At 42.1% G+C, this 27,338-nt stretch overlaps 1 protein-coding gene across 8 annotated transcripts in view; it reads left to right on the top strand.

Annotated features, from left to right (window-relative positions):
* The first annotated feature begins 401 nt into the window (after positions 1-401).
* EPB41L3 (erythrocyte membrane protein band 4.1 like 3) overlaps positions 402-27,338 on the top strand; it is a 139,124-nt gene continuing 112,187 nt past the window's right edge. For 5 of the 8 annotated variants that reach the window (XM_083824012.1, XM_083824011.1, XM_083823993.1 and 2 more), the window contains exon 1: positions 410-552. The gene's annotated coding sequence lies outside the window, so the exon portion shown is untranslated. Of the gene's footprint in view, positions 553-27,338 lie in introns of all 8 variants that reach the window. The other 3 variants (XM_083824014.1, XM_083823997.1, XM_083824019.1) reach the window with 1 other exon arrangement.

Here is a 27,338-nt window from a genome sequence, read left to right as displayed (position 1 = left end):
CGGCGCTGGGGCTTCTATCACTTTCCCGTCCCGCGCCACACCAAAGTGAATAAATAAATAAAACAGAAAGAAAAAGAAAGAAAAGAAAGAAAATAATATAGATAAAATAAAACGAAATAATAAATCAGAATAAAATATAAAATAAAATAAAATATATGAAGTAATGAAAAAAAATATATGAAATAATAAAAAATAATAAAATAAAATAAAATAAAATAAAATAAAATAAAATAAAATAAAAATAAAAAAATAATAAAATAAAATAAAATAAAATATAAAATCGGACCGGGCGCAGCTCCGCGGGGGTGTCCGCGGCCGCGGGGCGGGGCGGAGGCGGGGCGGAGGCTGTGGCCCGGCCAATGGAGCCGCGGGGGGGCCGAGCCGGGCCGGGCCGTGCCGTGCCGTGCCGTGCCGTGCCGAGCCGGCAGCCGGAGTGCGCCGGGCGCTGCAGGTGGGAGCCCGGCTCCGCGTCCGCTGCGCGTAACTTCGGCGGGCCGGGGCTGGCCCTGCGCGGAGCGGAGCGGAGCGGAGCATCTCCTGCGGAGGGCTCAGGTGAGGGGCCCCCGGGCTGTCCCTTGTCACGGCTCGGCACGGCTCGGCACGGCACGGCACGGCGGGTCGCGATGCGCAGCGGGGCCGCCGGGCTGTCCTTGGCTTGAGGTCGACGGGGAGGGCCAAGGGGCGTGCGCTGCCCCCGGCTCTCCCCTTTTCCCCTTTTTTTAAATATATCTAATTAATTTATTTTTAATCCCCCCCCCCTCCGCTTTTTTTGCTGCACCCCCCGGCCGGGGGTGCCCTCGGGCAGCGCTCGCCCCTCTCCGGCGGTGCGGGAGTGCCGCAGGCGGGCAGCGATCCTGCGGCTGCCTGTCCCTCGGCCGCCCTTCCTTTCCCTTCCTTCCCTTCCTTTCCCTTCCCTTTCCCCCCGCGGAAGATCCGCCCGGGCGCTGCCAGCCCCTCGGCGGCACCCGCGGAGCGAAGTTGAGGGCTGCGCGGGTTTTGCGCGCTGCGCTGCGCGGCGGGGAGGCTGCGGAGGGTGCGCAAGCTTTTGCAGGGGCAGTGCGTCTTCCGTGCCGAAAAGGTTTAACGGTGGATGTTGCCGAGGTTTCACCCCCCTCCCTCTTATTTTTTTCCCCTCTACCCTTTTGGTTGTTGAAAAGAAAAAAGCTCTGCTGGACCTCTTCGCATTTCTGTAGTCGCAGCGGTGCCGTGGAAAAGTGCTGGGAGCCCGAAAATTCAAAGTAGTAGCGCTGGAGCCCCCCGGAGCGGGGCGAAGCCGGAGCTGAGCATCGGCAGCTCCGGGCTCCGAGTCCGCGGGAGGCAGCGGGGGGGCGCCGGGGATGCTCGGGCAGCGGGGGGAAAGGCGCGGGGGCTGTGGGTGCAATGCAGAAACGGGAGCGCCGAAACTCTGCATTTTGTGCACAGTCCAGCACCGGATGGCCATTTTTTTCAAAATCTTCCTGACGGGCTGTTGGACCCCCCCAAAATGCTCGTTTGAGTCTTGAAAAAGCATAGATTCCTCCCTCCCCTTTACTTTAGCTGGGCTCTTTCAATGCAAAATGTTTGCTTTTTTTTTTTTTCTTTTTTTTTTTTTTTTGGATCTCTAACTGATAAATCTCAGTCGAGCTTTAAACCTCATTAAGACGTAGCTAACCATTTATGAAAAGGATTTCTTTCCCTGTCTGTCTTTCTGGAGTTTGTACGCTTGTTCCCCTGCTCTTTCCAGGGAAGGATACAGTCCCTGGCGTGATGGCCAAAATTGTAATGCACAGTTCAGTGCCTTGCCAGACGCATACCTTGCTTCAGAGTTTGGGGTAGGTTCAGGCAGTATTAACAGCATGCTGAGGGGTTACTGCTATGTAGTGTCCTCCATTTTTGGGCTATATTAGAGGAAATCTAAAAATACCGGATCATCATTTCTCACCCTGTAACTCTACGTCTTTCAAGGAAACATTAAGTATGGATGTAGAACGATGTATTTTTTTTTCTTCTTTTTAACATTAGGAATTGTTGGTCCTGGTATCTAACAGGGGGTTACTACGGTATCTTTATTTTTGTAACTTGAAAATATCACTCTAGGTTCTGAATTTGACAGTTCTTAATGTCAGATTCTCATTATTACGAAAGGTTGGTATTTTACCAAATTTCCCAAGGAGATACCCCCAAATGTTCCTAGAAAATACCCCCCTCCATCCTTGCCAAGTGCCATAATCATGTGCCATTAGTGCAAGTTTGTCAGGAAAACGGCTCTCTTCTACTTTTTTTTTTTTTTTTTTTTTTTTTTTTGATTGGGAGAGAGCAGGAAAACAGGCTATTGGTATTTCAGTACTCTCCTGTCCTTCCTGCAGCAGCATTTATCTTCGCATATGAAGTTGCTTTAAGAGGTAATTGTTATAGAAGTCTCTAGCTCAAATATTGGTTGCACATTACTGCTCAGAACTAGCTTAGGAAGGCACTTTACTATCTCATGCAACCTTATCTGCCGTTCCACAACTTCATAACAAGCCTACTGGAACATGAAATGACCTTGGAAAGGCATCTTTCAATCTGACATGAGGCATTCTCTTACTGGGAACAGAAATGCTCCACACAGAACTGATGTTTTCAGATTGATGCTTCTAAACATACTTTTTTTTTTCTTCTTTTATTTTCCTCTTTTAAGACTGGAGGGAGATAGGTGGAATGTTGAACTTGAAGGGAAAATATTTTTTAAAAAACAAACCCACTCAGCTGAAGTTGAAGCACCACTCAGCTGAAGAAGAGGTATATTGAGAATGTATATGTGATAGTGACACTTGAGTCATGGGTGAAAACAAGACTTCAATTTTAATCAAAGAAAAACAGCAGCATCTCCTCTGCCAGTTCTGATTTGCTCATTCATGAGATCTTCCCAAACCCACGTTATTAGTAGGACTAATTGAAAACTAGTTGGGTGTGTTAAATGAAGAAAAGAAGTGATGAGGTCTGAAGGAAGCTTTACATTTCATTTTATTGTTCTTACCATCATAAGGTATTGCTTCCACATCAAAAGTATTCCACGTGCTTTTCTACAGAACCCTTTCAGTCCCCAAAATGCTGCTCAGCGTAAGAAGTGAAGGGGAGTCGTGCTGCTGTCAAGGGAATTAGTGGAGGCCATCTCTGGCCAGTAAGCCTAATGTGTTTTTTTTTTTTTTTTTTTTTTCTCCTGGATGCTGGACTTGACACTTCAGGTCCTGCAAAAGGTCTGCAGGCCGTTTCATGCCCATGGTGGTTTTACCTCTCAGGAGGATGGTGCCTCCTGTAGAGCAGTGCCTGCTTGCAGCCTCCATAGGGCTCCTGCTTCGGGAGCTTGTGGTACGAGTGCCACCTGCTGGGTGATGAGCACATTTTATATAATTTGTAGACTTCTAAACATATATATTGTGTGCGTATCCATATACTACGCTTGCATATATGTTTATATATACATAAATATATATATATGCACGTATGGGTGTATGGCTTTTTAATAGATAAGTTCTTGGGGGAGCTTGACAAACCTTGCCAAGACCTGAAGTTTCTCAGCTTCTGAGGAGCTGCCACAGCTCGTGTTTTGTGACACTCAAATAGCACTTGGGTTTTATGTTGCAAGGACAGAAGGGAGATGTTGATGCTACTGATGTTTAACGCTGCCTTGACTTCACTGAAGGTAATGGGCAGCTTCAGTTGTGTAGCTCGCTTCTCGTGATGTGGTAGGCTTTCACGGTCTGCCTCCACACTTGGGTAGCAAGCTGTAGACCTGACACAGAGACTGAGCAAACCAAACTCAGCTTTATCGCTTGTATGCTAAATCTCCCCAGCACTGCTGGTTTCCTCATTTCTCATGTCAACTGTCTTATTTCCATAAGATTTTATGAACACCTCGTTTTGATACAAACTAGCACTTCTAATTTGATCAGCTGAAGATGCATAGAATTTGCAGGATAATACTGGACGTTCACTTCCATTTTAAGGAACACTTTTTCACATTCACACTTTACTAACACTTGCGTAGAGGAGTTAATTCAGGAAGTTTTTTATTCTGTACCAGAAGTTCTACTGGCAGATGAAGTCACAAATCTGAACCGGACATCATCTACAGCAATGGCTTTCCAATTTCCATTAGTTTCCATTTGTCCTGGCCCTCTGGAGTGCTGGCTGCGAAGCTGTTCAAATATCAATTTGATTCCAGAGCCATATCCTTCAGGTGGATCCAGGGTGAAATCAGCTCCAACATTAGGGCTTGTAATTGTTCTGTGTTGTGCTGACAGTGTTAGGGAAAGATGCATAGCCCTGGTTTTTTGTTGAACAGCCGACCTCACTAAGGCTTTATTGTTTATTTATTTTGTGGAGCACTGGAGCGAATGAATCTTTTAGCCTGCCTGTGGATTAGGAATGGATCCAGGGTGAACCATAAAAGTTTTGAGGAAACTTCCAAAAGCTTTTAGCTGGAAAACCTATATTGATGTACTTTTGTGATAAATGGATAAAATGCTTCACATGGTTTTGAAAGCATATGCCTCCACTTGTAAAGATTGTACTGGAGAGTGTGTAGCAGTCACGAATGAGCTGGTAGAGCAAAAAACAAGTAGTGTAATTGCAGAGTTCATCCTAAAGTGTGATTCAAGAAAAAAAAAAAAAAAGCACCTAGCATATAAAGATGGATTACAATACAGGCTTCAGAGGAGAGGGACCTGAAGTAATAATGCATAAGTAAAGTTCACTGTCCCCTAAAACATTCACAGCTAATTTGATGCTTGAAAAATTGTGATTTCAGTGTCTGGTGAAGAAGCAATTGACCCTAAAATTGCTGCCTGAAGCTGAACCAACATTTTCAGTTTCATAACCGGTGTCATGCAAAAATAGCATGTGAAGAGGAGCAGGGGGAATGCAAAATGGCTCTGTTGCTCTGTAGTCTTGCTCTAATGCACCTCTTCTCATCCTGATTCAGGCAACTGGGACGTAGCGTGGGCAGTGGATGCTGCTGCTTACATCCCATCCATTCATCCATCCCATCAAGGCATATCAGGACTCTATTTTTCCACAGACCTGAGCTGCTAATGGAAATCTCCCCACTATAACTTGTGTCAAATTTCAGCAGTCCTTTTTTGTTCTTACTCAGAAATGCATAAGAAGTATTGTCAATGGGGATGCTGCAATGCTTTCCCTCTCTCCTGCCCCCTCCCCATCTTACATAAACTAGTTTGGCAGCTCTCCTGCTCACATTCAGCTGCTTTCAAGTCAGCTGTACCCATTTGTTTTGTTCCTTCCTCCTTTTTTTTTTTTTCCTGCACACCACATTACCCTGCATTCCCATCTACTGCACATCTCGTTTCCTGTTACCTCCTGAGTTCTTGTCTCCTAGTAAGTTCATTAATGTTCATCTTGTTCCATGCCACCATCACAGTTTACTTTCCTTAATTTGAAGTCCTGCATTTAGTCAGATCACTCAGTGGCCATTACAGTCCTTGGGGTTATCTTGGAGCCGTGTCTGCTCCAGTGAAAATGTCCTCCCATTAATCCCTTGCCTTGCAGGAGCAAAAGGCAGGTAATATCTGGAGAGCAATCTGTAGCTGCAGTCACACTGACAGTAGTGGTGCATGGTCACTTCTCTGGGGAAGGACAGTGGTTCAAAAGACTGACAAATGAAATCAGAAAGGAAGGAAAATCCTTTGCAATCTCTTTTCACTTTCCCCTCCAATATACTTCACATGAAGGAGTTGGAAAGGCTTCCTCTGTAAAAGCACTTCTACAGAAACAGCAACAAAAAAGTTGCTTGCAAGCAAAGTGGAAAACACATGAGCAGTCAGCATCCTTATTCTGCAGTCTTCCTTGCTGTCTTATTAATGGGCCGTGGAAGCAGAGGAGGAGGTAACTCATCAGCCGTTATCCATGGGGGGCTGCAAATTAGTTGCCTGTGCCAGTTATATTTTCTTTTTCATACCAACAGAGACATTTTCCTTTATATCACGTGATTTCTGATCCAAAAGAAACCACACCAGAGGCCATGCAGGAGGCTCGCCACCCTCCTAGCCTGTCTTGGGATTTCTGGACACCAAAATGCTGCCCTGGCCCCTGTAGAAGGTCTTTGAGTTGTCAGGTTAGGGGTATTCCTGAGGACAGTTGGTTTGGAGGATTTGGATGGCCTGAGCGTACCAGATGGGAAGATTTCCCAGTCTGGTGTGAGAGACTTTCAAGGACCTTTGCCTTCTTGGCATCTCGTCAGCCTTCGTGCTGTTTGCATGACTGCCAGAATCTGATGATGATACAGCTGCGAGGATAACGCGGCTAGCATCTCCTTCCTGACTGCCTCCTCTGCGCTGCAGGCTTCAGCGCTTTCCTTATCAGGTGCTCCAGGACCTTTTGCTCTTTCTTAACTTGAAAATGCAATCGGTTTCTCTAGTCCAAAGATGAACATGCATATCAGTACTCTTACATATGAACATGGGACTTGTTTAGGTTAGTCCACAGTGATTAGAATTTTGCACAGATGTCTTCAGAGCATTCCCTCTCTGAAATAGTCATAATTAAAAAAAGACTAGGTTGAATGCTTTGGAGCAGTTACCAAAGGAAATCAACGCTGAGCCTGGGAAAACTGTAACATTTGTTCTTTTTTTTTTTATTTCTTCTTATTATTATTAGAAAAGAACTGATGCTGTCATTTCAGCTTGATTATTCTTGATGATTTGCAGGTGTATAACTGCATGGATACTTAGCTATAGGGTAGGGTTCAAGCCCCTTAATTGTAAAGAATAAATTATCAGTACCCCCCTCCTTGACTGAGGATTCTGCAAACGATCACTGGCCTGTGTCATTTTTGATTTCTTTCCCTACCAGATCTTGCATCTGATGGTCAAGGATTTAGAAATGTCTGTGGTATCAGAGAATAGTCCATCTTTTCTGTATGTGATAGTGTTCACCTATTACTGCCTGATGGGGGAGGAAAAAAGGGCAGGAAAATATTTGTTTTATTCCCACAAAATCTTCCATATGAGGCCAGCCTCTTGCAGTTTAGTAATGATCTGTCAAATATTATTGTTTTATCATAATGATAGTACTATTGTGTCCATTTTCTTTCTTTTAACATTAAGCAATAGTGTGTTTTTCATTGAATCTCATGTGTTGTTGTTTTTTTTTTTTCTCCCCCCTTCATTTTCCTGCTGATTGCTGTGACCATGCCACAACCGCGGACTCAACAAACTGGACATGCTGCTACGTCCTGGGATATGGACAATTTTGGTGAGTCTGCAAAATGAGTTCAACTTATATTTTCTTGGGAGAAAGAGGAGAAACGTTATTTATTGGAAGTAGACTTTGATGAAGGCTAGATCTGCTTTTGGGATGTTGGTTTTGTGGAAGTAACAGGCAAAGCTTACTGAATTGCAACTTATTTTTTGATGAAACTTTTTTTTTTCTGTTTCATTGTTGGCAAAGGTGGAGGAATTAACACGCAGCAGATTAATTTGAAATAGTGTCACTTTATAAGATTGAGTATTATTGCTTTTGTAATAATTTTTAAATTACTTTTATGTAAGACGCACTGTGAAGCAATGGCTTAGAACATTTTAATTTTTCTTTTCTGGCTTATTCAGTTGTTTCTGCGAGTAATTCAGATAGAAAATTATTAATTCACTGGATGGCTTTTCAGAAAAATGCTGCACAGTTCTTCGTATTGTCACTCATGCTGGTGTTGTCCATGGTGTTAACTTTCAGAAATGATGCCTTGTTATTATTTGCATTAAATATTGGACCAGGACTTCCTGTGGAAAGGATTTCTATCCCACGTAGCCTCCAGTGAGATGTGTGAAAAGAGAGGCAGAGCACTTTCAGGGTCATGTTCTTTGCTCCTATGCAAATCACAAGGGGAATGCTGTTGCTCCCTGAGGATGAGACTCTGGCATTTTGGACTTTCAGTTAAAGGTGACTGGACAGCTGCAGGGAAGACATTTGCTGCAAACATAAGAGCCATGAGATCTACTCCAGAAACATGACTGGAGGTGGCTATGTTCACCCAGCACGGTCTGGAGGAGTAAAGCTGCCTCTGAGAACTTACTGGAGGTGGCTGGCGGCTTAGCAGCCTCGGGATTTATCTGTGAGCTATTTAGACCCTGCAGGAGAGGCTCGTTACTATTAATGGGCTCCGTCAAGGAAAACAACTTGCCTCACCTTTTACCGACGTGGCAACTGTCTTCTTTATGCACAGGCTTCAGTTTTGAGTGAGAAAACTTAGGAGCAATGTGTTGTCTGCACATCCCATCTGGGGAAGATGTGAGTGGCCCCTGTGTGGCGGTGGCCCTGTTCTGGGCAAGGCGTGGGAGCGAGCGTGGGGCTGGGCACGGGCTGCTCGCCAACAGACTGCAGCCCGGTTTAGCTGTTGCATGCCTTCTCCTTCTTCCTTTTGAGTCCTCTGAACATGCGAGGTCTGCGGCATTTGTGCCTTGCACAGGTGCAGAGAGCCCGAGACTGGAAGATGGGACTGAAATGTAAGAGTGTCTTCTCAGGCACAGCTCTGGAGAAATCCGAGATTAAAACCTGATATTTTACTTTTGAGTATTTCCAAAGTATTGGTGCTTAATCCTTTTTATTGATCCATAGCTTATGCCGGAAAGCCTTTGTCTCAAGGCAATATTCAGATTCAGAGTCCTGGAGGATAATGGCTCTAATCACATTTCATGTGACCTTACGGGCAGGATGAACATGTGTTGCAGTGCTGCATTTTTCTCATTTCTTGGTTGCTGTTAGATACCTTTTATTCCCCAGCAGTGTAGCTAGGAGTGCAGTTAGGAAGCCTTCTGCATGACTGGTACAAGGTAATTTTGTAACTGAGTAGTAAGATCTGTGAGTGTACTGCTTCAGACTGCTGCTCTTTTGATGTGCTAAGAAGCCTTGATCAGCCTGAGACAGTAATAGCTCTTGTGCCCAGGAACGTAAGTAATTCATATTTACTGTGATGTACGCACTACCAAAAACTCTTCAAATCTAAAAACTGCCAGACTGCATTCCTTGTGGCTTTGCTTCTGTGTAGATCTCTTTTCTTTCAGGCCATTTTGTAATGTACATGTATAATTGGCTCATGTTGTACCTATATAAAGATATACTCCACTTTAATAGCTGGAAGGGCAGTAATGTGAATGCTGAAGTGTTGTCATCATCAGTGCACATCAGAGGAAATTTGATGTGATTACATGGACAAACACTTCCACCCCAATTCTGTGCTTAAATGTATTTTTCACTATAGCTCTGGTTTGGTTATATTTGAATTTTTGGCAAATGTAGTAAGCAAAGTTAAAATCTGAAATGTTAATCCAAATCAAAGGGCAAAGTGTAGTGCATGTAGGCAGGTAAATATCAAAGCTAAAAGGGATAGTTTCTTTTCCTTTCACTGAAAGAGCAGAACTGGTGCAACCCCAGGCTCTTCCCAGTGCTTTATGGTGGCAGGACAAGAGACAGGACAAGAGACATAAGGTAAAATGAGAGAAGTTCAGCCTGGTTACAAGGAGAAACTTTTTCACCCTGAGGACAGCCAGCCAGGGGCACAGGCTGCCCAAAGAGGCTGTGAAGCTTCCATCCTTGGAGGTTTTCATGATCCAAGTGGACAAAGCCCTGAGCAACCTGGTCTGATCTCGCAGATGACACAGCTTGGAGTAGGAGACCGGACCAGAGACATCCTGAGGTTCCTCCTGGCCTGAATTATCCTATGATCCATTAAAAACATTTGAATTTAGCATGGCCTTTATTCTTGGAAGAAAAATAAAGTGGAAGGGTCATGGAGAGCAAAAACTGTAAGGCTGGTGGTGACTTCTGAAGGAGGGTGGCTTTTGTAAGGTGAAGAGGAATGCAGCATCTGGCCACGTTCCTTCTGGAATATTGTTGCCTTGGGCAGTCTCTGGATGTTAGCTTGCTTTCAGTTTTTAATTTCACAAAACGATTTGCTGCTTCTGAAGGAACAGTATGCTATTTGTTATACTCCAACAGTAGCTGTATCGATAGTTTCTCAAGCTTTGGAAATAACCAGGTGACTTTTGTTGGTGTCAGTTAACAGACTTCATTTACCTCATGGGAGCAAACTTTTGGAGAACTAGATTCTTCACTGGGAAGGCTTTCAGTCCTTGAGAGTTGTGTTTTTTTTGTTTGTTTTTTTTTTTTTTTTCAGTTGGCTTTTTTTTTTTAAACTTGGACTATGACTATTCCCAGTCCTTCAAAAATGATGTGGGAGTGCAAATAGCAAGAAGATTAAAACCTATTGTTGATGGAACTAAATGCAAGGCAGCTGCTCGATGCGAGCTAGCTGCTGGGTGGTGGTGGTGATGTGAAGCCAAGCAGAGCTCTGACTGTAGAGGAAGGAGAGGAAAAGAGAAGTGGTCAAGGTATTCAGGTCGACTTGCGCGATGAAATATGTGAGTCTGCAAAGAAAAGCATGGATGGATCCGAAATGACCACAGGGGGCTTTGGAGGAGCAAAGGCCTGCTGAGGGTTTATTCCTGAAAAATCCTTTACATTTTCAGGAAAATGGCCTGAATAATTGGCATTAGCCCAGCAAACACTTACTAACAAACGTAACATTTACAAAATGAGCTATGAGTAGTGTATGGCTTATGAATGCACAAGTGAATGAATGTAGGTGTTTGAATTAATTCGATTTCAGTTTTTCTGCTGCATGATTTTTGTTCCTTCCTGAAGAGTTAGTTTAAATTACAGATTGACTTTCCTGCTTTGTGTTCAGAGGCAGTAAAGGTGAATAAGACTAGCAACAGTTTAGTCACTCCATTGGAATTTCAAAGGCTTTCACTTCTTCTTGAGCTTTTTTTTTTTTTTCTTTTACTACTGTCCCATCTGCTTCCATGCACATAGCAGGTGAGTTATCATTCCTGGCTGTTGTGCCCCAACAGTAATCAGATGTGATCAGGGGGGAGGTCCACAGTATATTGTTCTTTCCATATTCAGAGGCTGAAAGCACCATCACCATAAAGTCATCAGGATTATTGCTGTGGAAAAGTAAAATTTTAAGCTTTTAACCTTAGCTTTACCTTGGTTTTAACTTTACTGTTCTATGTGTATGCACAGTGACTATTTTCAGTGTTATGCTCAAGAAACTATTGTGGCTCAATGTCCACTCTTCCTCTAGCCTCAATTACTAGACTGGATAATTTGCCATTTATTTATTTCTTTATGCATATGCAAAGCCTCTGTTTCTTTTTTTTTTCTTTTTTTCTTTTTTTTTTTTTTACCATAGCTGTTCATTTTCAGTTGTTGCATGGATAATAGTGCTGATGAACAAGCATTTAGTCTGACACACAAAAGCCTCGCTGTAAAGAAAATGAAGCAGAGAAAATTGCAGTGGCAAAGGTTCCTAAATTATAGTTGTACAGGAAGATTGTGATAAGGAAGTAGTTAAACATTACTATTTAGTAAAACCTGCAACTGTGGCTGGTACTTCGATTGTCTCCTCCTTTTGCTGACACTTAATTTGTGAGGTCAGTGAGATACTTTTCCTGCTAATAAAGTAACAGCTTTATTGAACCAAAAACCTCTGGAAGTAAATGGACCCGTATTCCCAGATGGTTTTAGGTCAAGTGTTGAATAAATCCTAATTATTCTCATATTTGCTTTTGAAGAAATTCTAGGTGCTTGCTATACCCACTGTTTAAAATATATATAAATCTCCCCATCTGAGACCAGATATGTTTTTCATTCAGGTTTATATAAAGCACATGTAAAGGACTGAAAAAAGGATATTCATAAACAGAAGTGTTAACATCAGAACTGAGTGTATGCTTACCATAGCTAAGACAAAGCCTGTTGCTTCTATGGCAGCAGAGTGTTTGTTTGCCAGCTCCAGGACTGCAGCGCAGCCTAGGCACACGTGGGCATCATCCTGCCTGTGCTGCTGGTAGAGTTGCTCGTCAGTGCTTGTGTGACGATGAGAACAAGCTGTGACCTCCTCACAGCAGGCCTTATGTTTGAAGACATTTGTTTGATTTCAAAGAGTTGCCCTTAGGTGCAGATGTCACAGCAGTAATCCACCAGATCCTGAGGACCAGCTTTCATCAGCAGGGATGTGGGACAAAAGTGAGGTGCTATGTAGGTCTTTCACAAAAATGACTAGGGAGGGCCTTTTACGGAAACACTGTACCTTTCTTCCCAGGCTTCTGGAAATTGCAGTCAGGATCCGAGTTAGTGAACTTGAGTTAGTAATTTACTTAGTCAAGACCTGTCCTCCTTGGTGACTCAGAATATATCCTGCAACAAATGACAAAGGCAAGCTCAGTTTGGGTTGTTAGTTCTGTTTGATCAGGATGGATTGCTGTTTATGGGCAAAATGTGGTCTTTTGTGGTGAAACTAACTGCCTGCATGCTTATCTCAACCTTGATGAAGCTATTACCACAGGTTTGTTAGGAAAAGAGTCAGGCAAAATCAGTGGCCCGGACTGGGCAAAGGTTAAAGCAATCAGCGATAGCTCGGCTGTCAGCAGAATTGTGTTGCTGGGAATCTCATCTGAGGCTTTGCACAACTTTATTGTCTGCTTAGCTTTTAGATGTTCCTGCTAGCATGTCCTTCAGCAAGCTGAGAAATGGTCAAGGGTTGTACGCCTGTGATTTCTGCCTGCCCTTTGCATTGTGGAGCTGATCCAGAGGGTGGCCAAAATACAGTTGTTTGCCATGGAGTCTGGGATAAATGGATTTAACCAGTAACAATGAAGCTGCTTGAGTTTCGTATTGTTGCATCCATTTTTTTATTTTTTTAACACTAATATCATTTATCTCTAGTTTAATGTGTAGTATGTTTCATTTGAGAGAGACAGCGTCTTATCAAACATCACAAATGAGCTTTCTTTCTAGAACTAATGAAAACCAGCTGAAATAGGCTTCTTCCTATTTAATTTGTATTTATGAGCATGTGTGCCAAATTCTAGCATGGATAGAATCAGTACAACTTACTGTCAAAATGAAAAGATATCAAACTTAATTGCATTTCTCTCTTGATTGTCTCAACCCACTGTTATGTATGTCCTATGGAACTTTAAATTAGGCACATATGGATTTTTAAAGTATCACAAGTCTCTTATTCCAAGCTAAGGTATTTACAGAGGAGTGTGAATTCCTTTGCAAGTTGCCCAGTATTAAAGCCTGTCCTTTTATGCAGAGATTTAATTGCTGGCCAGTATATGCATTTGCAGTAATGATGGTCACCACAGCTGTTTGGGTTATGTCATGCTTATGCATGACCATATATTTCAATAGGCTTTCAAGAATTTGCAGTAAGGAGTTCCATTTTTCAGTGTTGGGAAGTGGGCTCCATCTAGTGTTTAATTTAAAGATTAAACTCAAGTTCCTTTTCTCGAATGCCCTTGCAGTATGGATAAAGGACACGGTGGAAGAATTGCGATAGGCATCGCTTTCGTTGATTGTTATCTAGAATAAGACTTTTTTCTAGGTAAAGTTAGTATGCTAATGGCAACCTGAAACAGTTCATCTGTCTTGCTTGAGCGCTTTTTTAGAAAAACTAAAATAATCCTGGTATGAAATAGCATGCAGCTAAAGAAATTAAAACAGCATGGCAATAATGTGATCCTGGAATATTTTGTGCTTAGTTACTATATATACTTTCACACTATTTGATGTGACGTGTTAGAAAACAGCATGCTAGCCTATAAAATCAGAATTGGAAAGCTAGCTGAGGAGTTCTTTTAAGAAGTTATGAATTTTGAAACATGTACTGTGTATTAATATCCAGTCAACAGAATAATTTTCCAATATATAATGTTTCTCTAAGGGAGCATGTTTTTGTCCTTATTTTTTCTGTTTTCTTAATGTTTACATTTTTGTAACACTTAATCCTTTGGTAATGACTATTTCATTATTATTATTATTGAAAGGGATATCATGTTTTGACCTAATCTCAACTAAAACAGAGAGATTTTTGATAATTATTGTCTCATGTCTCCAGTGAGCTGGTGATAAATAATGCCTTGAAACACAGACAAAAATCATGAAGAGGAAAAGACTTTTTATATGTACAAGGTGGTGTTAATTCATCCAAGCAACTTCTATTTTGGTTGATACTGGATCAGACTGACAGAGTTGCAGTGCTTAAGACTGAGCATAGATTTGACTTTTCTGCTGACCCTTTACACTCTAAACTGATGAACAGAAGCACGGACTCCTACATGTTAGTGGCAGCAAATGTGGAGTGAGGAAAACTTAGTCTACCTGAGGGCTATATTTAATTATTGGTGCAATGGGGGCTTTGTCTGGTTGCCTTTATACCTCCAGTTAAAGGAAGCTTTGAGCTAACTGTCACAAGCTCTAATCTGAGCCTTCTTGCACCTTCCACATGTAGCTCAAGATTGATGAGACAAGAGGGAGGTGGACACTGGGCATGGGCTCCTGTCTCATCGAGGTTTGGGAACATGAAGAAAATCTTCAACCCAGCTCTTAAGACAGATTTTTGCTCATTTTCTGTGCATTTCTGGAGCAGTGTGGTGCAGGGGCAAGGATCCAGTCCAATGTCATTGGCAAAAAGCCTGCCATTGTTTCATCCAAAAAATATTCGGGTTCTGGCCTTTCCAGCTGATATTTGCTAGCTGAGCATGGACAAAGTTAATGTCAAACATGTGGTGCCCAGAGGGAACAGTGAAATGTGTGATAGTGACCATGGCTGTGAGAAAACAGGGAGCCTACAGGAGCCCTACTTGCTAAGCACTGTGCCACCTACTTTGGTTATCCTTTCCAGCCAGGTAACAGACTGCTTCTCCAGAGGGCCCTCCGGGTCATCTCCATGTTATTTTGTAGACAGGAGCGTGTTTTCCCATTCCCTTTTGAAAAGGAGCATCTACAATGCTGGGAGGGAAAAGGTTCAGGGGTGGGGGGGAAGAGGGAACCCATAAGGCTGTGCTGCTTCCACTTGGCAGAGGAAGAGTGCCAACAGTGTACACACACACATGTATACTTATACATACATATACTCATTTTCTTGGCAACTTTTTATTTTTATTTTTTGCCTTCAAGACACTGGTGTAGTTGGCAACCTGTGGCCTTTGAGTCCCATACAGGTTTAACTGTAGGCTCTTAACCCCTCAGATAAGGTCAGACTGTCTGGCTAGACTGCCTGAGCCTGCTGGACAGGTGTTTTTTGCTGCTAAATGTTGTCTTTTGTAGGAAAAAAAATATATTTACCTGCTATTTTTTTCTTTATTTAAATTTTAAATAACATTGTTAAAACCAGTTTATTTTTCCATGAGACTTATTTCTCCTTTGAGCAGACAATGCAAGCATATATAAATAATTTCTGTCACTTGATGCTTCTGAGCCTTACAGTGATCCACTAGATTACTACCTCTCTTGTGTTGTTGTTTTTTTAATTACTTGTTCTGAAGCAGTGGTTTCACTGGAATTTCTAAATAAAAGTTGGAAATATTTCTGCTGCACTTGAATTCTGTAAAAGTGTAATTTTGCTGTAAACAAAATCAGGTTTGGTCCAAACACAGACTGCTACTATGCCTTTAAAACCTACTCGTAAAATAATGGATTGAAAAAGCAAGGCAGTATTTTTCTTTTTTGGATTGCCTAATAATATTCTGTTGCCAATTCAAGTACTATACCATGCATAAAACCAGTTTTCACAGTAACCAGCAGAATACATCTGAGTTTAAGATTGACCACAAAGGACTTAGTAGTTTTTTGATATTTTACTTTGGCTAACTTAAAACTGGGAGAAGGAAAGAAAAAAGAAAAAAAGAAAAAAAAAAAAAGACTTTCCAGAAGCAGTTCGTATTTGGAGGAATTAAGTTTTCCTCACTGTTTGCTCTGCAGATGGACAATATGAAGTGGGGCAGAGATCTGAACCATGGCTCTTCCTTCTCAGTAGTACTCCTTAGCATTAGCTGAAGGGCAGTGTGGTGTTACTGCCCCTTAGGTTATCTCAGTACATCTCATTTTTGTTTGAGGAAGAAGCTAAAGGACCGAGGAGAGCACTCCTTTTGGGTGTGGGCCATTTAAGATCTGATTGCTGCCCCTATGAAGGCCGAAGTGTGTTATATGGGGTGGAGTGGGCCTACTAGGAGAAGGCCTGGCAGCTCAACCCTGAAATGCCCCCTTGCCTGCTAGATGACTGGATGGGATGTTTCGGTCACATTCATGCTTTCCATGTCAAACACAGGTGGTGGTGGTGGTGTCTCACAGTGAAGGGAGGCCTGGTTGGCCCTGGCAGGGGAGGAAAGGCCCACAAATGGGTACTGAAAGGGTGGCCCCGTGACTGGGGCTAAGTTTGCCCTCATCCTACTGAGCCTTGTTAGCCTTTTTGTTCCTCGTAGGAAAACTCGATGGAGCTTCAGGAAGGCTGGACTTTGTCATGCTACTGAACGGCACGCGAGGGGGTGGCAGCACCAGGGCAAGTTCTTAAATAATGGGGGCTGCTGCATCCCCCTTAACTCTGAATCACTCTGCCGAGCACAGAATAGTGTGAAGTAATGAAGCAAATGCCAAGCAATCACTCTGTGCCACAAAATGGCAAAGCTGAAGATAATCAAGAAAAGAAATGCTTTGCTTTATTTGGGAGAGTTATTGCAGAGTTTATGGCAGCAATTAGAAAGGAAAGCAAACAAAGTCTTGAGAACTTGAGGTTGGAAAGATTGTTCTGGCACATGGAAATCAGATCTGGAGCTGTCTGCTCATTTCTGTCTCCGTGTTAGAGGGAGAAAAGTGCAAAGATAAAGATAGGGAGTGGAAAGGAGCAGAAATGATTCATGGGTTCAGGTACTGCAGGTTATGAAGATGTAATTAGTCCTGGCCTATTTAACATGAAAGGTGGGGGGGAGCTATAAATAAAGGGTGGAAATAGAGGTATTAAAAAGACTTAACTGTTTTGACTCAGTATCTCGGAGTAGAATTAAGGTGCTAACATGTAAATGGCTAAAAAAATACATTTCTTCTACAGTAAAGGTAACAGGCAATGCACTGTGGAAGTAAATAATACAGGTAGGCAGTTGGCATCAGCTAATTGAAGGGTCAGGCAGGCTATTTTGAGAGAGAAAGAGAATGCACTAATACATCAACTAACTAGATTAAAGGTGTTAAGATGACAAGATCCTTACTTTAGATCAGTATTTCTTGCCTCACAAAGGCAGATCGTGGTTGCCATATGGTCTGCTCCTGACTTAATGTTCTGTGCATGGTGAAACATCGCATTTGTGTTGCAATGGATGTATGAAGCAGCACTTGTTCACCTCTCTCTTGCATGCACTTTGTTCTCTTTTCCCCATGCAAACATGGTCCCACTAGTTTGGGATCTAGACCTAGGCAACACTTAAAGCTTCTCATTGGTTTTGTTTACCTGACTTGACCTTCTTTCTCCCTCCCTTCGCTGCAGGGGACCGATATCTTCAGTAACTGCAAATATCTGAGCATAGCTGCACAACCTGTTGGGTCTGTGCCACTGTAGCATGTGACCTGGGAAGTTTATGAGCTGGATACTGGCTGCTAAAAGGATATCCACTAAAACTATAGGAAAGGGAAATTGGGAAGACCACTTTACCGTCCTGAGACTGTGAAGGGTTGGTTTTGCTTTTGTCGTTAATTATCATTTTACTCAGGGAAAAGATGGATTCACTAACATCCTTAATTCTTAACGTGCCTCTAAGAGACAAAACCAAAAATCATTGTGTTTTAGTTCTGCTCTCGTAAGTTCTTCGTTGTGAAGTCATTTGCTTTTGGTTGCCTCTGTGCTTATAGATCCATTAATGGTGTCTGAAGGAGAGATTGCTCTAATTTGTAGACATTAAGTTGGTAAGAATTTGCCTGTTGATGCTGATGTAATTTCTTTTTTGTCTGACCTCATTCACCTGGCATTAAAATTGTATTACTGAATCTCAATTTTAAAATTGCTACAGCTAATAGGGAAACCTTTGCTGTAAGTGTTTTGTTGGCTTGATCCTATCTGTATCCTTAATGTCCACTATGGGACTATATCCAGCTTTTCAGTGCTGACAAGTGCCTTTTAGCTTCATTTATTTATTATGGGGAACACAATTTAAAAGCTTAGTTATTAAAGCCACCATTTAAAGGAAAAAGTAATGAAATTGCCCAATCTGAAGACACAAATTATATTACTTGATATTGAACATTAAACAGCATTATTAAAGCCAAATATCCACCATTAAAATCACTAGAGGTTCATTTTGTTGCAAAACCCAAGCATAATACCTTCTAACATAATACTTGGCAAAGCAGTGGCCAAAAGATACTGCTCTGCCTGTGTGATTTACAGGCTATGGGTAATACCTTATTAGCTTGCTTTGCCAGAGTACCTGCCCTTGCAGTAAGTATTCCTCGTGCTTGAAGCCCAATCACGTTTGCAGCTTTTCTTCTTACAAAACTAGGCATGAGGTTAGAGGGAGTTGTTTGTGGTCTGATTGCTGTGTAAATAGCACTATAAAACTAGATCAGACTGGTCTGTGCAAGAATACCATTTGTAATGTTGTTCTTCCTCTTTTAAATTTCTGCATTGCTCCCAAGTTGTAAAGGGGCAACACCTACCTGAAAGCTTTTGATTCTAGAAGAATTGGGATATGATTTTAATTTGTCCATTAAAGCATAAATGTTCTCACACATTCAAAAAATAGTTCTCTATCTCTTCTTTACTTTCTATTTTTTATATAATGTTGAATTCCTGAGGACTTATTTTTCACTATAATTCTGGTTAAAGGACAAATTGGCAATTGGTCAGTAGTGGGAAAAAGAAAATGCTGAATTAATAATGTACGAGGGGAGGAAGGATTTCATTAATTTCAGAGATAATTTTACTTTTTGTTTGATTTGATTGCTTTCACGCTTTGATTTGCATTAGCATGCAAATATTTCTTCCTTGCTGTGCTCAAAGTTGAAAGAGATAAAATGAAGGAAATTACTAACAGAATTGATGAAGACGAATCTTTTTCTTCCAAAGAAAAATGTAAATGTTATCAGTATTAGGAAAATGAAGGGGTGGAAGCTTCTCTCAGGAAAATGTAATAATCACAGAGTTTTGAATATTTAAAGATCAATTTTTGTCATTACATCAAACTAGTTCCATCAGAGCAGGAAAAATGCAGTATTGATAACTGATGGTGCTTCTGGGTGAGATATTTAAGGCATTGTTGTCCCCGAAGTGTATTTATAAAAATATCTGGTTTGCCCTAGGGCTGCCAGTAGCTGTTTGATGCCATCACTGAGCAGAAGCAGTGTCTTTTTGCCTTCTGGACTGGCCTACTTCCCCTGCTGTATTTGAATTGATTATTTTTGAGTAGGAAATAAACAATCACTTCTGGGATTTCTTGAAAGTGAAGATTTTGACATCAGTTCAGAAATACTCTGATATTTCATTTTTCAGAAGCTGGGGGGGCAAAAAGCATAAGGAATCTAAAATATTCATGGTGTTTGGTTCTAAAAGAACATTTCTTGTGTGTGGGAATCCCATAATTTTTACCTGTTCCATACTAAGTCCTAACATCTGCTATTTTATTGTTGAGAGAAACTGATATTTTTTATTTCTTTGCAAAAGAAGTGTTCCTTGTAAAAACTTAAGACTGCAGTACAGCTCAGGCCGGCCTGATTGATAACTTTTACATACATTATAGAGTGAATTTGATTACTTTTACTTTTGAAATGTAGTGCGGCTGATGTTGTAGTGGCACTGCTCCGTATATTATCAAAATGGCTTGCTGCAACATTTCTAGCTTTAAAAGCAAACAAACAGGAACAGCTTTTTGCTTGAAGCCTGTCAGCCAGAAGCTGGCGGGGATGAAGGATGTGTGCATGAAGAGGGGTCATGCTCTGGAGGTAAAGCAGAAGATGCAGAGGCTACCATAAAACTCAAGGCTTAATTAGGAGCTGTTTGTGCACGTATGCCATGTTTGCTTAAGACAGAGTGTATGAGTCGTCTTGTTAATGTCAAAAGGACTACTTAAGTGCTTGAAGTTAAGCGGATTTATAATTGTTTGTTGGATTTTGTCCCAAGTGCGTCTTGCAAAAATACTGCTTCTAATAAATTCCTACTGCTTGCTGCAAAGAAGAGGAAAAAAATTTTGAGCCACCTATTGTACGACCCAAACAAGGAAACACTGGGACAGAAACAAGGAACCAATTTATTACTAGATGCAGGCTCTGACCTCAAGTTTATCCATAATTGCACATCAGGGTGTTCTCCCCTCGCTGTCCTGTCCTTTTTTTTTTTGCCTTGCCCAGCCATGGTACTTGTTGCAACACTGATGCCCTTTTCCCGCTCCACTGCATGTGGGCTTCTCCTTTGGATACATCTCCCCCCCGCCCCGCTTCCTCCTTATTAACTCCTTCCTCCTGATTAACTGCTCTTGACCTCTGCTTGCCATCTTACTTGGCACCTCACTGTATCCAGCACTCGCTTTTCCTTCGTACCCTCCTCGCGTGCCTTGGGGAGCCTTTCATGCAGTCCTTGCTCCTCGCACGGCTTTGCTGGCCGTCCGATCCCTGGACTGCTCCGCTCCTGTTTCGCTGTCAGCTGTACCCCCTCCTGTCACCCGCCCACCTCAGGAAGTTGTGTGGGGTGCTGAGAGCTCCCTTGGCGTAGATGTGTAATCATCTGGCTGTTTTTCCTCATTTTCCATTCTTCCCTTGAACTCTTCTCTTCTGCTTTAAACGCTACATTTGCATTTACCAGCACTGTTTTTCCTCCCAGTCTAAATTTTGTGGCTCTCCTGAAACTGAAACAGGACTGCAGACCCCTGGGATCTCCCCTTGAAACTTAGAGATTGAAAGGGAAATTGAGATGCTGTGAGAAACGTTGCTGAGAAAAAACAAGACGCAGGACCCCAGGAGCAGCACTAAACAGCTTGTGTCTGTCTGGGTACCTTACAAGAACTGCTCTTTTGAACTGATTTAAAATTAAGAGGCTGAGAGACTTCCCTTAGACAGCATTGCAACTTCTTATGATTATAGGCTGAGAATTGGCTTTAAAGCGTCCCAGCAGTAGGATCGCATGGCTTGTTATCACTCTTTAGAGTGGCCACCAAAGACAGCTTTTGCTGTTTAACCTCTACTGAATGTTCCTCAGCCTTAATGAATGTCTGATGCCAACATTAGATAGATGGCCTCCCATTGAGAGAGAAGGAAATCACTGCAATGAGGTTTACATTTTTAGCTACTAATTTGTACTTTCCAAATGTTTATATTTACTGGAAGAGATCTTAATTATATCATTTTAACACAGTTAGATTAGTTCCTATGTCAGAGCACAAAAGAACCCTCAGGTGTCCAGTCCATTGCATTCTGTAAACATTTTTTCCCATTATATCAAATTTCCCCAAACTTTTGAAGGGGAGTACTCTAAAGTCCTGAGACATAATGACTTTTGTTGCACGTACATCATATTGGATAAATGCATCTTTTATCTGTGGTAGGGGTACTGTGCTTTGCAGTGAGAGTTTGACCAGCAACATAAAGATTTACTCCAGTGTTGAATAAATGTATCACGACTGTTGATGAAAACCTCCTTCCCTTCCACTTCCCATGAAATGCTGCTGCTTACTTCTGTGTCAGGTCCCCTTTTGGAAATGTTCTCATACTTGTTCTTCCTAACCACATGGCAGCCCAGGGATAACCCAGGTTTTATTTCGGTCACGGGGAGGAATGACCCTAACACAGTGCCAAATGTGTCTGGCAGAAAGCGTGCAACCTTTTTGACTTCATTTAGCTTAAATTAATTCTCCCCTCCCCCTAGCACGTCATGTTTTTGTCAGACAGCTAGGCTGTTCCAGCATGAGCTGGTCCTTGCCTTAACCGAGCTACTCTGTTGGCTATCCCTGTCTCGGGTTCACTCTTCAGCTCATTCCCTCTGCTTTCACACATAGATCTCTTCCAGAATGACAGCTGATAAAGCACCGGGCAGCCTTTTTCCAGGTTTTGTTCTCTTTTACCACACACAAAGCAAGAAAATTTTTGTCTGCTTCTCTTCACTAGGTTTTTCTTTCCCCTGGCTCTTGTACAACAACATAGAGCCAGCAAAGCACTGTTAACAACTATCATTTTTTCAGCCCTGTACCTCAAATCTGGGGAATAGCTCTTGTTTTGTTTTCTATAAAGCTCGTTTTTGTGGTGATGCCCACAGCAAGGCAGTGGCTGCTGGTTTCAGGCTTGCTGCTCCGACCATCCATGGGCTTCTCTGGCTGCCTGCCATGCCCATGGAGGTATGTGTGTGCTTGCAAGCCCTGCCATGAAGCTGTGTTTGGGGAGGGTGAAACTGCTGCTCCTTCACGCGGTGATGTGCCTCCCCTAGTAATGGCGGTAACAAAAAGCCAAGGGGCTCTTGCATTGGAGGGAATGGCATCTAGCAGATCCAAACAGCCTTACTTCCAATGGCAGGAATTGGGCTTCTGGACCTCCAGGCAGAGAGAGGTCTCCTCTACACAGCTGGGGATATATATGGCTTTTTCCTTACGTTCTCCCCATCTGGGACAGGGTGCTTTGAGTCCAATATTTTCAATTTTCATTTTTGAGGTAGAGATTTGTGAGAAGGACATTCATTTCCCTTTGGGATAGGTTGTGTCTGGTACTGAGCTGAGGGATGGGATATCCAAGGTTTTTTGAGTTTCCTGGATGGTAAGAGTTCAGTCGAGACCCGTGGTCAGAGCAGTCAGTGGGAGGACATCAGCGCAGCACACAGCATTTAAAAAAAAACAGCCCAAATTTGCTTCTGTTTTTTCTCGGTATTCTGTCCCCAGGGGTCCATAGGATCCTGGGTGATGTCTGTGGCCTTTTGTTGAGCAGAGCAAGCTCTCCTCTACTTAATAGCAACCATCTGGGAGGGCCACTGGGAGGGGTTCCTTCTAGCTAATCATCAGACTTCAGCATCTCCCCAGCTTCTTTCTGAGCTAAGTATGGGAGTCCAAAGCAGCTGTATGAGCAGTTGTTTTTTTTTAATATTGTATGTGTGAGATTACTTCTGCCAAAAAAGCTGTGTTTTGCCTATTGAAGCTGTTTTGTGTATTTTTTTTGCTTTAACTTCCTGATGGGTGCTAGAAACTTCTGCTGAGCTTGTTTGGAAGTTTTCATGATAAGACTGTGTATATGATTTAAAAAAATATCAAGACCAGTAGGAAAAGTTCTGCATTATATTAACTAACAAACTATGCCTTTAGATTCATACATTTAAAAATGATAAATGCACAGTGCAAAAGTAAGTCATTTTCTCTTTTGTTCACTGAGAAGCAGTTTCTGTAATTCAGTGTTGAAACTCTGCATCTTATGCATTCTTGTACCTTGCCTATATTGTAGCAAAAGATATGTTATAATGTAAACAAATCATCAGGTCATAGAGTAAGGTCCACTGACACTTAGTTTTTAAAGAGTTCCTTCCACCCCCTTTACTTTTTAACAAGTTTATATAAGAAAATGCATGGCAGAGAGATTGGAGCCTTTTATTCCCTCCTGATTACCTCTCCCCAGATTCATAAAACACATGCACAAAGTCCACCAGACACTTTGGCAATTACTATAGCAGAGGTATTGCTAAGTTTTTTTTACGTTGCACTTGGCAGATGTCACCTATGGTGGCCACTGAAGAGGTGGTGAATAGGGCAGTTAGTGTTTAGTGGCACTGGATATCACTAAGGAATCGAGGAAGGAATGCTTTAGAAATGTCAAACGAGTCCCAGGAGCTGGTTGCTTTGCAGAGGAAGGAAGCTGCCTTTATTCAACTCTGCAAACACTGTAGAGTCGTAGAAGTCTCTGAAGCTCAGTAAGTGCGGGTCGTGGTTTTAGAAACTATTTAACTCTTTGCTATGAAGATTTGGTATATATGTGTCTGCTCAGATGAAATAAAAAGGCAGTGGTCTCTTTGTTTTCTTCCTGAATTATGTTCCCCACTATTAGTACTTTTGCTCTGTTTCCTCGTTTAGAAATAGTCACCCACGTTCTCTGCAAGTGTAAATTGCAGTTCTGTAATGAGATCAATGGACCTTCACCAATTTACAGGAGTAGAGAATAATTTGGCTCGTTATGCTCTTGATGAGATATGATCTGGGAGGCTATCGTTGCATGGACAGGTAGTAAAATAAACATTAAGGACTAATAAAAAAAAAAAAGAAACACTCATATCCTCAACCACTGTGCCGTGGCTGCATACATAAGGGTATGTCATTACATATGAGCAGAGCAAAAATATCTGTGGGTCAGTGCCGTGGGTCATCTGAGATGAAGGGCATTCTCTTCTTCATCTTTCTGTTGTGCTGCTCTGTTTTATCAGTCAGCAAGGCTCTGGGATTTAGTCTTGGTTTTAGCACGTGCCCTGGCAAAGGGCAGCTGCTCTTTACACAGGCATGACTGTTTTTTGTCTAATGGTATTGAAACACAAACCCTAATGAAGTCCCTGAGAGCATTGTTAGGCTGATGTTAAGGGTGGATGTTCAGAACCACAACCAGCATTTGAAATAAAACCAGTCACCTCAAAATTGGTTGTTCCTGCAATTTGCTTGGGTAAGGAATTAATCACTCATTGACAGCCAGCTGGCTACAAGCAAGGATCTTGCATTCCTGCAGTTCCTGTGCAGATGCTCAAAATCTCTGCCATGGGGACAGTTGTGGCTACTGGCTTTTGATGCCTGGTTTTGGTATTGCTTTGGGGAAAGTTAACGGTGCTTCCTTGTTGTGCTGGTTTTTTGTTGTTGTTGTTGTTCTCTCTCTCTCTCTCTTTCTCTCTCTCTCTCTCTCTCTCTCTCTCTCTCTCTCTTTTTTTCCCAAAGAAAATGCATAGCAATAGTATTTTCACTGATACTGGTAAATTATATGCATTTCATCCTCAGTGTTATGAATTCTGGAAAGGGAAGTGGGAGAATAAGAAAGTCAATTGTTGTGAAGTGTGAGGAAGTGAGCAGCGTGCTTCAAAAATAGTAACAAAGATTAGGTGGAAGTCCTCCTCCATAGTCTATTTTAAGAGTTATTTTTTTCTCATTTCTCAGGTTTATATGTATCTCAAATTAGAAATGAATTGATACAGAAAAGTGCATTTTGCTGAAAGGCTCCTATTAAGTCTTCTGCAGAAAAGAGAGTATGCAGGAGCTCTGCTGCTGGCCATGGTTATTGAATATTCTTTTCAAAGCAAATTTTTAAGTACTGCACATTTTATAAGTACTATGCTTTATTATACACTAATATTTTCCCCCTTTTCTTAACACTTGAGCTTCCAATTTTCATCCTTACAGTGTGAAAATTCCAAGTGCTTTGAGTTTTTCACTCCATACATGCCACTGGTGAATAGGGTTGGGTTATTTTCATTCTTAGTAATTGCAGGGCTCGTTGCCTGTCTGTTTTTGCATAGACAAGAAGTAAATCATGCTTCTGATATTAGAAGGTACTGTATTTTACATACTTTGTGGGTTAGGAAGTGCTCAGGAAAACAAAGATAAATTTGGTGAGGTGGAATAATCCTCCAGTCTCCTATTCATGAGACCTGGGCTTAATTTCCAGGCTATGCTACTTCCAAATAACCCTTTTCCTCCCCTCAATTAGTGCTGATTAGCAGCCAGCAGTGTTTTGGCGGCACGGGAAGGCTTCCCTGCCATGAAGCAGAGAAGTGTTCTCTGTGTGCAGTAACTGCAGATAAAATACCTGTGAGGAAGGACAGCCCTTCAGCATCTGGGCTGCATGCTCCATATGTTCACCTTGCTTATCCAGCAGCTGCTTTTGAGTGGGTCCTAACAGCGTGGATCCTGTGTTGCAAATGGGTGCCCAGCACCACGTCCAGGCGGCTTCTGAAGGTCTCCATGAGGAGACCCCACGGCCTCTCTGGGCAGCCTGTGCCAGTGCTCGGCCACCCGCACAGCACACAAGTGCGGCCTGCTGCTCAGAGGGAGCCTCGTGGGACTGCTGAGCTTGAAACCCAAGGGTGACATCTCTGTGCATCAGAAACATTAACTTGCTTAAACCGTACTGAATCTCGCGTGATTACATGGCTTCATCTGATGTGGGATGCAGAAGGTGCCTCTTACCTATTGGCATTGAAACCTTCTTCGTTCAGATCAGATATGAGCCACGTCTCAAATGCACGGCCATAGCACCTGTGAGAAATAAAAGTTTGTAAAAATGGCAAAATCATTTTTCCTGTGGCTACCAGTGTAGGCTCAGGCCACCAGCCCTTTTCCACCACCTCCATGTAGTCCTGGCCTGTGGTGATATTTGGGCAAAATCTCCTCCCAGACTCCAGCAATGAGTTGCCCCAGAACTTCCTGCATGTAGGTGGGAGCCCTGTGGACAATCTGGCATTCGCAGAGCTTTTTCAATTACACTATAAATTTCAGTCATTGGACAGGACATAATTTTGTTATGGGTTGTATAAGTTTCAAGAGAGTATGGGATTTTTTTTTTTTTTCCCCTGTCACCAAGGAGATGTTATATTCCACTGGGAGGTGGCAGCAAAGGTTTTCAGACCTTTTTTGGGTTTTCATGGGAATTCCAACTGGACTACAATAAGCAATCCTTTTTTTTTTTTTTTTCTTCACAAATGCCTCCTTTTACTGATCATGTTGATGAGAAACTAAGTACAGATCAAGGAGGAAAATAACCTTTTGTATTTTTCAAGTTAATTGTGATTATAAACCCTTGTAACTTTAGGGTTATTTTTAACATAGCTCTCATTCATTTGTTTTGCAAGTACCTTAACAGAAAAGTTGGTTCCAAGTTCTGAGCGAGGTTTGCAATTTGCATGAATCAGCATCCCAGTGCATCCTCTGTGTCCTCAGCAGCGTGCTCTGAGCAGCTCTCACAGGTCTGGAGCTCCAGCACCTTCTCTGGCTTCATGTGTGACTGTGCAAGGCAGGATGGAAAGAGCTCTTGGTAAGGTGATCCCTAACCATAGTGCTTTTGGGAGGCTAAACCTCCAATAATAATCTTGAATTATTCTCAGAAGTTACCCAGAGGCTAACAGAACTCTCTTATCTTTGGCGATAAGCAGCAAGATTTGAAATTCCACTTGATAAATGGGCGTTTCTTTTTGTTCCTGAACACTTTCCAAGCCATGGCAGCAATCTGAGCACACTGTGATCCTCTAGTCTTGAAGTTCGTCAGCTAGACTGGGCGACTACATTGTAAAACTAGCACAGGGGCTGCTTTCTGCAAGTGCAGCTCTGAAAACATAAAATGATCGTATATGGGAATATGCAGGATAACTTTGGGAAGTGAATAAGTAGGGTTTAAAACATTTTTAATGAGTTACTTAGGTCAATTTCCATGCTTTTTATGTTACCCAAAGATGTTATTTTGAAATCTTTTATGAGAATCTGTTTTTTATTTTAGATGTCTTTCATTTCTTGCTGTTTAAGATTTCACAAGTGAATATGCTC

Source organism: Anser anser (genome assembly GCF_964211835.1).
Source record: "Anser anser genome assembly, chromosome: 2".
Classification (NCBI taxonomy): domain Eukaryota; kingdom Metazoa; phylum Chordata; class Aves; order Anseriformes; family Anatidae; genus Anser; species Anser anser.
The sequence above is the reverse complement of the archived record's forward strand: the minus strand, read 5'-3'. Positions and strand labels throughout refer to the sequence as shown.